Source organism: Mugil cephalus, chromosome 3 (assembly GCF_022458985.1).
Source record: "Mugil cephalus isolate CIBA_MC_2020 chromosome 3, CIBA_Mcephalus_1.1, whole genome shotgun sequence".
NCBI lineage: Eukaryota > Metazoa > Chordata > Actinopteri > Mugiliformes > Mugilidae > Mugil > Mugil cephalus.
In genome coordinates this window covers 29,686,858-29,700,908 of record NC_061772.1, presented here as the reverse complement: position 1 = coordinate 29,700,908, position 14,051 = coordinate 29,686,858, and the positions used below count along the sequence as shown (strand labels likewise).

Sequence of the window (14,051 nt, the reverse complement as noted above, 5' to 3'; positions counted from 1 at the left end):
ATAGATGCTTCAGGGTTTAAGACTCATTATTAACACAGACGTGAGAGGCTTCACATAGTCAAACGTTTCTTTTGACTTTCACTTCACTGGCAATGACAGTTTGTTTTTTTTCTGCGTAATGAACACATTTGCTTTTGCCCCCGATGAAGCAGCTATTTCATCTTGTTTTCAAATTTCCGCTCATTCAGCAGCAGTAATGTTTCCCTCTACACTGCTACAGCTCAGGAATGGGGCAGAAAAGAGGAAAAAGGGACTGATTGGTTTCACTTTCACCCAGCTGGATAATATTAGCACGCTTTCAGAATCTTGTTTACTCTCTGTGTTGAAGCATTCGTCTGCAGCAGCGAGCCAGGAGGCCCTGAATTACACTGTGACTTATGAATGGCATCGAACCATTTTTGTGTGTGTGATTGCAGGTTGCCTCGCTGGCAGGAATTTTAAAAGCTCACTTCAAATGAAGCAGAACCAAATTACTTTTTTTTTTTTTGTTACCCATTATTGTGGATTAATCTTAGATGTTACAGCCCCTTTCCTTTGCCAACCGTTTGTCCTACAGTGCATGACGTTACAATCAGGCAATGTAAAGGAAAAAGTACCTTGAATGCCAGAACCGTGTCCTACATTTATATTTTTCTGCTTAAAGGATGGTGTTTTTCAGAGCAGTGTAGGAGGTAATAAAAATAACCTGAAATTCAGCTTTCATTTTAACATATAGCAAATGTGGCAAAACAAAACAAAAAAAATTGCTGATATTCCCAACAGTCTCTCACTAAGCCTTTACATTGCCTCTATTATGTTGTGTGGTTCTCTCAACTTGTCATGAGGCTGAACAACCAGATTAGTTCACATTTGAGGGAGATCCAGAAGATTACAGAAGCTGATTGGGTTTAAAAGTATGATGACAAAGAAGAAAAGACACTAGAGGGAAAATATTGTGGATATATGACAAATATCTGGAATCCAAAACAACATTAACTTCAATTCCAAGTAAAATTGTTGTGAAATTGATTTTTTTTTATTTTTTTTGGAATGATTTGAAATCAGGGAATCAGTAGTGATGCCCAGTCCTGCTTATAGCTGATGTTATCTCTTTTTTTATGTTCTATGTGTATCAACAGAACACTGGGGGAAGAGTATTGGGGCCACCCATGAGAGTTTTTCTTTTTTTTCATCATGTACTTTGAGGAAAAGGGAAAAAAGCTGAAATACAATTTTGAGAAAAAAGTCAAAATAAAGTGGACCTTTAAACCAGCGGTACCGTATGTCTATGGTACGGCCCATACTCAGAGTATTTGGGCTATTAGACTAAGTATTTAAACTTTTTTCTCAAAATTGTGACTTTTTTTCTCAAAATTTCTCAAATGTTTTTCTCAAAGTACATGATGACAAGAAAATTTGTCTCCTCTAATTTTTAAAACAGAAACATCTCTGCACGCAACTGAAGAGTCTTCCAACCAATCAGAGCAAAAGAGGAAGTAACATTAATTGATTCTCGACAAATAACCATCCTTTAGCCTCCTGAGACCCTGAGAAACTACTTCCTGTTCAAAGACGATGATTCGTTTTTATAGGTCTTTGGTCCTATTAAACTCAAATACAGAGAAATGGAGAAATTAAAAATACACAATGAACAAAAGCTCAGGTCTCAGGAGGTTAAAGTAACTTCATGTCACTTACCTTTTTTTGTATTGTTTGTGATCATTTTCTGTCTTTCTTTCTTGTGTGTCTTTGTCTTTGTGGTTGATTTGCATCTTTTTGTTGCCATTTTGCGTCACAGTGTGATTGTTTTGTGTCACTTTGTGTTTCTTTATTGGTATTTTGTCTATTTCTGGATCAGTGTGGGTTACACTGTGAGCACTTCGTGTCTTTGTGTTGCTCTGTTGTTGTTCCTTCTTGTTGTTATTGCCATTTTGCATTTTATTCTGTCAGTTTCTGCAGTAGGAGCCATTAAACTGTTGCTCAAGAAGAAGGAGACAAAACAAACTCAAGACGCTGAGAAAGCTTTAGTATCAACTTAAAGCATGCAGGAAATGAAAGTTACCGTTTCCTCCAAATAAAGAGGAAATGCTTTGAGTCGCAGTAATCACTCACAAGACGACAGATTTATAAGGTCGATCTGTGAGTGCAGAAAAAAACAAATCACATGTGTGAAACACCAGAGATCAGACCTCAATAATAATTTTTACTTTTTTTAAAGAAAAGCAACTTTCTGAATCAGAACCCTGAAACCACTGATGCAAACTGCTGCAATCACTCATCAGACACACAAAAAAAAAACCCCACACCAGGGCCTGACACAGAGCTGACAACAAAGTCTTTCTATTTCTGTCTTGTGATCTGTGTGGGATTTCATGTAAAACCACAACGGCACTGTCAGATTCACTGCGTTGATTTTAGAACCAGAACTCTCCCCACAGCTGATTCAGAGAATATGAGAATATGAGGATAACAAGGAGAAGACTCACTACTAATGAGGAGGGCTTTGCACGATGTAAAGAATGATTATATCAATGGTTAATGCATTTTTACCTTCTTAAATAAACTATTGTTAAGATGCACATGCAGCAGCAAAACAAGTAAATAAAAAACAGAGAAAACAAAAGGAGAACAAATTATTAAAGAATCAGTTTTCAGGTGTAAATAAAGTAAACTTTCGTACTTAAATAAATAATCAAAAATTATTTTATAAAAGGCTCTACTCTGCATCAGTTGTTAAAAAGTAGCTTGTATGTGGCTAACAGTCTGACTAGCATTCTTTCTGCCATTTCTAGACTTTGCGATAAGCTAAGCTAACAATTTCTGTTCACCTCTAATGTTTTTGCTAAGCCAGGCTAACAGTTTTGCCCCATTTCTAGTCTTTGCAATAGGCTAAAGTAACAATTCTTCCCCTCCATTCTTTTCATTAAGCTGGACTAACAGTTTTTCTCAGTTTCTAGTCTTTGCGTTGGGCCATGCTAACAATATCTGTTTAACTCCAATTTTTTCCCTAAGCCAGACTAAAAGTTTTGCCCCGTCTCTAGTCTCTGGTCTAACAAGCTAACAATTTCTATCTACCTGCAATCTTTTCACTAAACTGGGCTAATAGCGTAGCGATAGGCTAATCTAATCGTTTCTATTTACCTCCAACCTTTTGGCAAAGTCAGGCTAACAGTTTTCCTGTTTCCAGTCTTTGCGATAGGCTGAGCTAACAATTTCTGTTTACCTCCAATCTTTTCGCTAAGTCGGGCTAAAAGATTTGCCCCATTTCTAGTCTCTGTGTGAGACTGAGCTAACAATTGTCCTCCTCCTTTCGTTCTTTGCAATAAGCCAGGTTTACAGTTTTGCTGTGCTTCCAGTTTTTGTGCTAAGGTAAGCTAACATTGACTCCTCTGCATTCTCTCAGTTCGCTAAGCCTGGCTAACAGATTTTGCTCCATTTCTGGTCTTTGTGCAAGGCCAAGCTAACAATTTCCCCTCCATGAATTGAATTTAATAAGGTCCCTTTGTGATCACTTGAAGGGTCATGATACTTTTTAATAAAGACCTTTTGATGGAAATGAAAAACTTGGATTTTTCAGGCTGACTGATCATAGCATGCACACTGCAGCAAAAAATGTTAAGGTAGATTATAAAATTATCTTTTGTGTGCCTCTGCCCGGTTGCTGTGCCCCTGTCACCAGGATAAACAATGAGGCTGCATTTGTTCTCCCGGCTGAAGAAAAGAAGCTTTTTATCATTTATCATTTTAACAGGACAGGGAGGGTTTGTTCCGAAAGTTGAAAGACAGGAAGCGAGCATTAAAACCAGATATCGCAGCACCAAGGTCATTGATACAATCCAGCAACACTCTCAAATAAATAATACAGTACGATTGTGCACCGGGATCATAAATATTCTTATCTTTACTGGCTTCATCCAGTGGCGAGATACTATCAGAGTTGTGCTCCTGCATGAGGGCTCGGTTTGGGCTGGGGTGGGGTTGTGCGGCGAGTACAAGAGGAACACAGCTGCTGCCTTGTTTGTCGGCAGCAGCTGATTGCTAAAAGATACAAAACTACAAAAGTGCATCTTCAGGCGCCCAAGGGTGCACAGCAGTGGTTTTGCACCATGCAGAAGTCAGGCTCGGTGAAACAGGATCAGAACAGACTGTTGGCAGGGTGTGAGGGGGGGGGATGACGACAACAACATCAGCCCCTCAACCCACAACACTTCAGACATTTTTTGTTTTGACTATTCTTTTCTCAAAAGAACATATGTGCACAGCTTGAGCCCTTGCTACTTTATGCTGCGTTCACACTGGCGGCGAAATAGCAACAAGATCCAATGCATTTTTAATGGAAGCCGACGATGTGCGGCGACAAGCTGACGTTGCTCAGTGCACTCTGAATGCGCAATTAACCCGCCATGGAAATAGAACTGAAACAATAAGCTACTTCAGAAATGGTCCAAAACTCTAAATGCTCACAACTAACAAGATAGTAAATCATATTTTAGGAGCTGGAAATGTATCATTTCATTGCCTGTGTGGTTTAACTGTTCCTCCACGCTTCCAATCTTTAACCAAAGCCAAGCTGACAGCGCCCTCTACTTTCAGGCTTGTGCTAAGTTATCTTCTTCTAATCTTTGGACTGAGCTAGGCTCAGAGAGAGCTTACAGAACAATCTGCATCCCAGACTTTGTTCTGAGTTTTTTTCTTTCCTGCTTCTATTCTATCTGCAGAAATAATCTGTCATCCTAGTTCCAATCTTTCTGCTAAGCTAGGCTATGTAGCTAAGCTAAACAGTACACTGCAAAAACAGCATTACTAGAAAGAAGCAAGATATTCTTATATTCAATCAAATCATCTTGTATTAAAAAAAAAGATAAAAAATCTGCCAATAGGTTAAGCACAAAGTTGTTGTCTCTGAACAAAATATTAGATGTATTTCTTTGATATACTCTTGAAATTCCTTGTTTGCAGTGTAAGGTAGTTTCTGAGCAGAGCTAGGCTAACAGCGCCCCCTGAGTGCTTCCAGTCTTTTTTGTATTAAACTGCGACTAATGGATATTTTCCTCATGGATCAATCTGCGTCTTGCATTCTTAATTAAATGGCCTGTTTGGTCTGATGCATTGAAAAAGTGACTCCTGTCAGCAGTCACAAACCACAAAGTGTCGTACTTCGGGAAAACAACAACATACAACATAATATAGACTTGTCTTTGAAACAGCTCTGATTCCACGATAGTAGCTGCGCGTTCATGTCCTGCTGTTTGAAGGATAAGGGTTATGTATTTGACTGCCATTGTTCAGTTTTCATAGTGCATGTTTCTTATAGATTAGGGGGTTTTGTATGATGCCTCTCTGTGGCCTCTCTCCCTGACTTTATTACCAAAGATAAAAAAAAAAAAAGACATCAGAGCTTCTAAAGGGGTTTTAAGCGAGGAGGAGGAGGAGGAGACAGATTTATCCCTCATAAGAAAACAATAAAGGCCTATCTTTCAGCTGCAGCAGACAGCTAGTGGCAGATCCGGTCAATTTGAGGAGAAGAAGAAGAAGAGGGGAGCGAGGAGGGCTGTTCAGCACAAAAACATAAACATGTTTGTCTGCACTCAGTCCTCCCATACAGTCCACACAGGATGGAAATAAGGCAAGGGCGTCAGAGATACAGAACAGACACGAGCTCCCCGGAGTCTCTCCTGTCTGTTTCTGGGTTTCCAGGCTCAGCTCGAGCGGAAGGATGAAGTTTGGGTTCATGCTGCATCTTTTCAGGTCTGATAAACAGACTGTGACCGTGTCGGAGCTGCAGGCTTTCCTTCAAATCCCCCTAGTGTGGAGACAGACGGGGGGTGATGGTGCAACGCTTCACTGGCGTCTTTCATTTAGTCTGTTAGGCCGGTACAGTACGCCACCTGGGACCAAAACTTTCATAAAAAAAAAAAAAGAAAAAAAAAATACTCATCCAATGGGAGCGAGAGGTTTCTGGAGGCGGGTGTCGTAAGAGGATTTAATGTTGAAGACGGCGGCGGCTGTAATCCCAGTGTTAACTGTAAAGAGAAACCGTTTATAGGAAACAATTTCCCCTTTAATCTTTTCTAAATCTTTTTTATTCAGATTGAGTTACAAGCTGGATTTAGGGGTCAGTGAAGACTACACGTCTGGACTGAAGCTTCAACTCTGCAGTTAAATGGAGTTCGACCAACTCATTAACAGTGATTTGGATAATTGTTGCTTGATATTTCGGTCATACTGGTTTGTTAGGTATTAATCTGTAACCTGACAGTTATGTCAGTGCACATTCAGGTAAGACTATAGTTTGCTTCTACATTAAATAACATAAAATAAATAATAAAATAAGTCATAAAAATGCCCCATTTCTTGTGTCAAGTTTACAGTAAGGACAGAAACATGTAGGTAGCATGTTTAACTCATCCCGTAAACTATATATAAATATAAACTAACGCTATTTTCCTGGATACCAGAGTCTGCGCAATACGGTCCAAGGGCGGAGCCACAGTATTGATGCCCCGCCCACACTTCCTCCGGCCTCACGTAAGTTTTAGTTTTAGTTTAATTAATACGACACTCTGCTACAAGGAAATGATGGATTATACACTGAACTTATTTTTAAAAATATTTTCTACAACTCTCATGGACTTGATGTAGGTAAATTAAGCTAACATTCTAAGCTAGGCATTTGTTTTAGCTAACACAAGCTGTTCCTAACTAGTGTTTATGTGTAACGTTAGCTAACTATTTAGTATCAGCATTAGGCTGTTAGCAGAATGTAGCCTATATGCTATCAGAAACTGGGGCTAATGTAGTGAAGCTAACTGGAGCAGTCGTGAGTGTTCGCTTTTTTTGTGTGTGATATATTTCATGATTTTTAGGATATTCATGTTTTAAAATGGTCCTAGGTAAATTAAACATACAAACTAGGCAAATATTTTAATGTGTATAAGTGTTTACGTGTATCTGCTATTTTATTTTTTCAAGTAAATTAACAGTATCGATATCAGGCTGTACAAGTTTTTATTAATGTGGGCTACAATTCAATTAGGTAGCTATGTTAGCTCTGCTAGCTACGACTTATTATTGTGGTTATTGTTGTTTTCTGTTAGCTTTTTTGTGTTTTAGGTTATTCACTTTAAACATTTTAAACCAGGCAAATATGTATAATAGCTACAGCTACTGTTAACCTTTTATTTTCTGGTGATATGTTTTATGTTTCTTAGATAATTAATGTTCAAAATAATCCTAATTAAGCTAATATTCTAAGATAGGCAAACGTGTTAGCTAACTCAAATTGTTGTCAGGTGGTGCTACATTACAAAGAGCAATAAATCGTAATAATTAGTACGTTTGCTAAATACATTTTCCGCCTTATTGTATTTTGAACGTGTTTAGGTGATTTTATTCTTATTGTTTATGTTTTATTTTGAAAGTAAAACTGTTTGGTATGATTTCCGTTCGCAGTTTTATTTTGAAAGTTTGAAACGGAAGCGTCCTGGTGTTTCCTGTCCGCCTTGACCACCGCGGGGAGGCTCCGGCGGCTCGTTGAACTCTCCCACGCCGCGGTCAGCGCTCCTCCTCCGGCTGAGTCCACACGTGGTGACCGGGGAGAGTCGGAGACGGTGAGTCGATCGAAACGCTGCTCAGACTCAGACGTGAAAACAATCAGGGACATTTAGATTTTTTTAATTTTTTTTTATTTTTAACATTATTACTTTCTCTTGCCTTCCATTACTTTAGTGCGGCTGTAAATCCTGCAAATATATTTTAGAGTTTTAATACTTAGCAATAACCTCCAAACCCCATTCTTCTATCAAATTGTATATTTTCCCCCTTTCTGTTATTTCCATAGTTTTGCAAAGTTTCTAGAAGACACATTTTGAACTGGACAAGTTTGGCCCCTGTGTTTTGTGATGTGGTCAGCACTGTGTTTACACTGTCCCATTATAATGATGTGTTGGCTGTTTGGTCCTTTGTTCCACCCTGACTTGAGGTTCCCAGGAAATGAAATAGCCCTGTTCTTCGCTCACTCATAATCCCCATAATGGACTTTAGACAGGTTACACATCAGAAGTTACATTAATATTTTGCACGCCGATCCTTTTTGTGCTGTTCAGGGATGCAAACAACTGAACTTCACTTGTGTAAACTGTCCGTGTTCTGTGTGTATGGCTGACGGATAAAGTGTGAATGTGGTGCTGTGTTTCTTCTTTGTTGGTTAGCAGCAACAGACTAGAATCATAGCAAACGTGGAAATCACTAAAACACCTGTAAAGCCTTAAATATTTGTAGTGGGTTTAGACTCTTACATCTCCTGTGTCTGGACTAAGAAGTATAACACAAAGACTGCAGCCAATGACCAGCTGGTGAAACTGCATGAAAGGAAATAACTCTCCATGCCAGCAGGTGGCAGTAGTCTGCATTCAGTACTGAAAAAGGGGAAACAGGAGGAGCTATAAACTTGAATCATGCTGATAAGTTGGTTTGATAAGTTTATTCACTCTTGTGTTGTTGTGAAAATATTTGTGAATTTGAGGAGCCTTCGTTGTTGTTTCATCACTTCCTGTTTCTTCCTGTTTCTCTAAACTGAGCGAATATTCCTGAAAGAACCTTGTTCATTTTTTTTTTTTTTATTTCTCCCAAGATGAAAGTGCACCTGTCTGTGCCTTATCAAAAATGTTGGAGAAATTGTGGGCATTATGAATTAAATTGAACTATTTTGGGAAAATGTTGGGACAAGTATTCAGCACGTTCTTAGATGTCGGATCCCACCAACGTGTGTGTCGCTCTATCTGGGAGATTCACTACTAGACTTGACAGTAAATGATCTTTTAGTATCATTTGAAAATTACGACTTTGGCTGCAAAGAAAGTGATCACACGAAATTGGTTGAAATCTGATAAACCTACAGTAGATAATTGGCTGATGTTCCTTCTTAGACATAAAAAAAAAAACCTTTACATGGCCAGATGGGAAATGTGGTTTCTAGGTGTATAGAGTGAAATGTACAGAGACTTTCTGCATAGTCTTGATCGGGCAGTTTATGTCTTTTCTTTCATGTATTTTGTATGTTTTTGGCTGCAGGAGTGGACCACGGGTTGGTCATGTGGTTTTTCAGACCCCTTTAGTGGTCTCCATAGCAACTGTTTATTCATCTGGACATCGGGAGTTTGATGTGTACTGGTGACGATGTTCATGCACCGTGCTTGTCATTGTTATTTTTATTTATTTATTTTGTTTGGTTAATTTCTCTGTTTGAAATTGAACAAAAACACGTGTCAACTTATATTAATTACATTTGAACAATATATGTTTGACGTGTACTTTTAGTGTTTTAGTTTGGCTCAAGTCCCATTCACTAAAGGCTCTTTTAGTGCATTGTGGGTCATAGACGGTGTAACCTGTGCACGTAGCTAGCACCGGTGCAGTCTGTCTCTCTCTGTAACAACACCACCCAAACACTAGTCGGCGCCGTGTCTTTTTTTGCCGATCGGGTTCATTTATGTTTCCGTTTCCTGCTTCCTGTTTGCATCTGCGAACCTCCTCAGTTAACCTTTCCTCAATGTGTAGCTTTGGCGTAACTGTGAAGGAGTCTAAACACGCCCATAACACGGAGGGGGTGGAGCCTATGACCTGTTCTGCAGCCAGCCACCAGGGGGAGCTCCACATCCCTTAACTTCACTTTTAAAGGGGGCTGTCATGGCTTCCTCTTGTTAATTTTGTTTCAAAGTCAGTGGAGCCAAAATGTCCGACCTTTAGCTTTGTTTGACCCTCGTCTATCTCAGCGTCCCAGCTTATACGGTTAGTTATGAAAACAGCTGAAGTAGAAACGTATCCACACGATGTAGCTGGACTTTCTAAACCGCTCTGTTTTCTCTGAACCAGCCTTCTACCTCATTGTGAGTTTTTTTCCTGTGTGTGTTTGTGGATCAGTGCCCAGACGACACAGCGCCTTTTATCTCTGCGATGTATTTCTCACCCTATTACACAGCAGAAACAGTTTGAACCTGCAGCCTCTTGAGTAACTCGTGCATGTGTGCGTCCGCATATCAAACAGCAGCTTTTAACTAATTAAAGAGACGCGCCGTGAATGTCGGATATTCAATGAGGGCTCTCTGCAGAGTTTTGAACCTGCACACTTAGGCCCATTATGTGGACACGACTTTTCATCATTCTTTAATTATGTTTGTGGGGAGCAGTGAAGTGGTGATCTGCTCTGAATCAGCCCACGGTGAATACAGGTTTGCCACAACATCGCAGCTAATTCAGTTTACACAACAATTAGGATTCAGCTGAAGTGATGGAACCGTCACATGAGGAATATTAGGACGAAATAAAGAAAGAAAAGTGTGAAAGACGAACAATGTAACGCAATCAGCAGCTTGAAGGACGAACGTTTCTCACTGGAAACTAAATTACTTTTTTTTTTGGTATTTTCCCACATCCAGTCATCACTGACTCACATTAAAGTTGTTTTCCTACAAAAGAAATGTGAAAGCAGCAGATTAATTCATTAACAGGAGCCGGGGCCGCCTGGCTTCATTCCAGAATATTAAGTGATGCTTTTGTTCCAGCGACTGCAGGTAATGAAAGTAATAATCACCTGCAGCCGGCTGATAAAAGTCTCCCCGGACAAACAGCCCCACGCTGCACTTTCTTCTTCTTCCTCCTCTGTTCTGTCCCCTCCAGTTTCTCTTTTGCTGCTTCTCCCCCTTTTTTTTTCCCATTTAGTCTTCCACCACTTCATCTTACTCAGTGCTCCCAGAGGGGTTGACGGGGCAGATTTTCTCATCTCGTGGAGGCGGACGGGCTGGAAACAGACAAATCGTTTTTTTTTTGTTTTGTTTTGTTTTTGTTTTAAGAGCAAAGACTTGAAAAGATAGTCCTGTACATCAGTCAGATGATGCCCTGCAAAACATTTTATTCTACATCGCAAATACGACTTATGACTTGTCCTCGTACAGCAATCAGCCACAACATTATGACCACTAACAGTAGGAGTAAATAACATTCATTCATGTGGATGTTATGTAGACATGCAGCCTGACTAATGACATTGCCCATGTCCATCCTCTGATGAGTCACCACGAGGGAGACCTACACAGTATTACTAAGGTGGTCATAATGATGTGCCTGATCAGTGTGGGATGTCTGGCACCGACCAGTGTATTTCATGCTTCATTCTGAACGTCACAGACTAAAAAGAAACATCCCTTATTTGGTCTGAGCTGGTGTTTCAGCGCGTCCCCAGACTCACACTGATCTATTTCTGCAGTCTTTGCTCACAGATAGTTGTGCGTGCGTTCACGTTTTCCTTCTCAACTCTGCGACTGCAGTAAACCTGGAGGTTTGAAACCTGCATGCAGGGGACGGTCTCCTCTTCATTTTTTTTTTTGTTGATGCATTAACAGGACGGGCAGATGCGTTAATGTCTCCCGTCCTCTCGGATCCTTTCCTCAAATCTTCCTTCCCTGCCGCCCGCCGGCGAATTCTGGGCGACGCCGGGGTCCCAGGCGAGGCCGCTGATTGGCAGGGCCCTTAATTGCGACCACCTCTCGGTGAATAATAGATGCTCGTCGAGCTAAGTGGAGTGATGAAATATTAAAAACGCAGAGAACACGCCACGCTGGTCTATTTCGGAGGAGAACGAGTCGAATGGAGGAAATCAAAGAACTTTTCTTCGGGGGCGTCGTGTTGTTTGTGCTCAGCTCCGGGCTTAACCCCCCCCCCCCAAACTCTCTGTCTCTCACTGACAAATCTAAACTCACTGCAATTCATACACATCAAAAAAATAAAAGTTTAAATCTAATTTACAGAAAATAACAGCTGTGGTTTCTGAATCTTAGTTGCACTAACCCAGCAGACACAGGACAACATGACATGGCTTAGAGCAAGTAGCTCAGGTCATTTAATAAGTGAAATACTTTCCCTTTTTCTTTTTCCAGCACTAGAACAGCTTGTACTCAGGTATTTTCACATGAAGCTTGGGGACAATAGTTTACATGGATTTCCTCAACCTGATCAATCAGACTGATCAGATTCCAACTGAGCCGTCTCCATGGAGACCAAATCAAATGATAAAGAGCGAGGGATAAAGAGGATGACGACGAGAGGAAGAGGAGGAGGAAAAGAAGGTGAATAAAAGGATCAATATAAGATAAGGAAAAGAAGAAGGAGGAGGAGAAGAAGCAGGTGAGGAATAAGGAGGATTAAGGTGAAACAAAGAGAAGAAGAAATAAAAGAGAAGAGGAGGAGATGAAAAGGAAAAAAGCAGGATGAAGATGAGATGAGGAAACGAAGAATAAGAAAAGAACATGATGCAGAACGAGGAGGAGGAGGAGGAGATGAATAAGAATAATGAAGATGAGAAAAAGAGGAGGAGGAGGGGCAGGCAGAAAAGATGGGGAGAAGAAGCAGATGTAGAGGAAAAGATTAGTTTTTCGGGGTGGGGGGTTCTGCTGGTGTGGAGAATCAAATCTGCTGGAAATAGAAAAGAAGAAGAGGAAGGAGATGAAGATGAGGAGGTTGAGGAAGAAGAAGATTCAGAGAGAACGTCTCGAGGTCCAGAAGACATTTTAAAAGGCAAACACACGAATAGAGGATGAGAAGATGAACCGAGATGTTTCCGTCTCAGTTCATCTTCTGGTGACTGTTTATACTATGGACAAACCCATCATGACGTCACCCACTGGATTCTGAACCTCGAAAAGGAAGCCTGAAGTGGGCGGAGCCTGCGGTCGCCATATTGGATGAGTTTTGCTCCGCCCACACTCGGATCCTCCAAATATGGACATGGACGTTAATGACGTTAATGTTGAAACCTAAACCTCATATGGGGACAGTAAGTTGTAGGTTTTAATGCAGCTTATTCTGCTTCATTTAAACCCGTTGTCCTCATCAGTGGACGCTTTAGTCTGCCATCTAGTGGTAGTAAAGGGTCAATGCACTAGTTGGTGTAAAAACGTGATGTGGATTCATTCTACAGACGATTTTTACATCTGAAACTTTTTTATTTATTCTTATTAATGTTTCTAGTTTGATATGATGCGCAAATTTAACAAATTTTATCAACAGCAACGAGATACAACATCGCTAATTAGCACGTACTCGTTTGAGGACGTTGGGACTTCATTGTTCTGTCATTGCTCAGCCATGTTCAGGTATTAAAATAAACAGTTTTATATTTTGTCACACATTGGTGACTTTATTATGATATAAGTGATCCCAGTGTCCACGTTGAGGACATCATTTTTTCCTCCCGTTGAAAGATGATGCTTTGTTTTTAAACATCTACTGATCCAAAATACCTTGGAGAAATTAAAGATGCAGACCAAATAAAAGCTTTGGGTCTCAGCAGGTTAATAAAAAATAAACTAATGAGTTAGAAAAGAATAACCCCCTCGTACAGTTGTCATGAATAGTGAAATTAACTATTGAGACCAAAATCGTTTTTTGTACCAGGCTGTAAACACATTTAATAATGCTGTAAAGTTGGTCTTTTTAACATATAACTCTATGGGGGATTTGCTCCCTTTTGGAGCCTCTAGTGGCCACTCGATGAACTGCAGCTTTTTGCACTTCCACATGGACCTGGAGCTTAGTGCCTGGTCTGATCAGAACCATTTCAGTCACGATCATCATGAAACACTGCAGTCAATGAGTCACAGAAGCTAGCGGGACAGTAGCCGCACAGGAAGCTACGTCAAAGGCTTCGCTGACTTTCTCCTTCACGTCTCGTCACCTGACGTTTCCCGAACCTGCTCAGAGAGAATGGATTCAGATCGAGGTGGTCTCCTTCTGATTGTTATTGGAGTAATGAAAACCAATGCTGGCGACGGTCTGCTGACCCCACCACATGAACAGGTTATTAAAAAGCGCTGCTGGTGCGCAGTGAAAGCATTGATTAATTATTAAACACGGGAAATGTGAATGACCTCGGGTTATTCCGGGGTTTTGAAATGAAAGAATATGTTCTGAAAGCACGTGCATGCATGGATGAATCTATGTGTGTGTGTGTGTGTGTGTGTGATTAAGCCATTTCAGAGTAATAAAAGCAAGGAGATTGTTGTTAACTCTCGCACACC

The 14,051-nt window shown here is 40.4% G+C and overlaps 1 long non-coding RNA gene across 1 annotated transcript in view; it reads left to right on the top strand.

Annotated features, from left to right (window-relative positions):
* The first annotated feature begins 7,437 nt into the window (after positions 1-7,437).
* LOC125005724 overlaps positions 7,438-14,051 on the top strand; it is a 37,541-nt gene continuing 30,927 nt past the window's right edge. The window contains exon 1 of the long non-coding RNA XR_007112479.1: positions 7,438-7,589. This is a non-coding gene — a long non-coding RNA (uncharacterized LOC125005724). The remainder of the gene's footprint in view (positions 7,590-14,051) is intronic.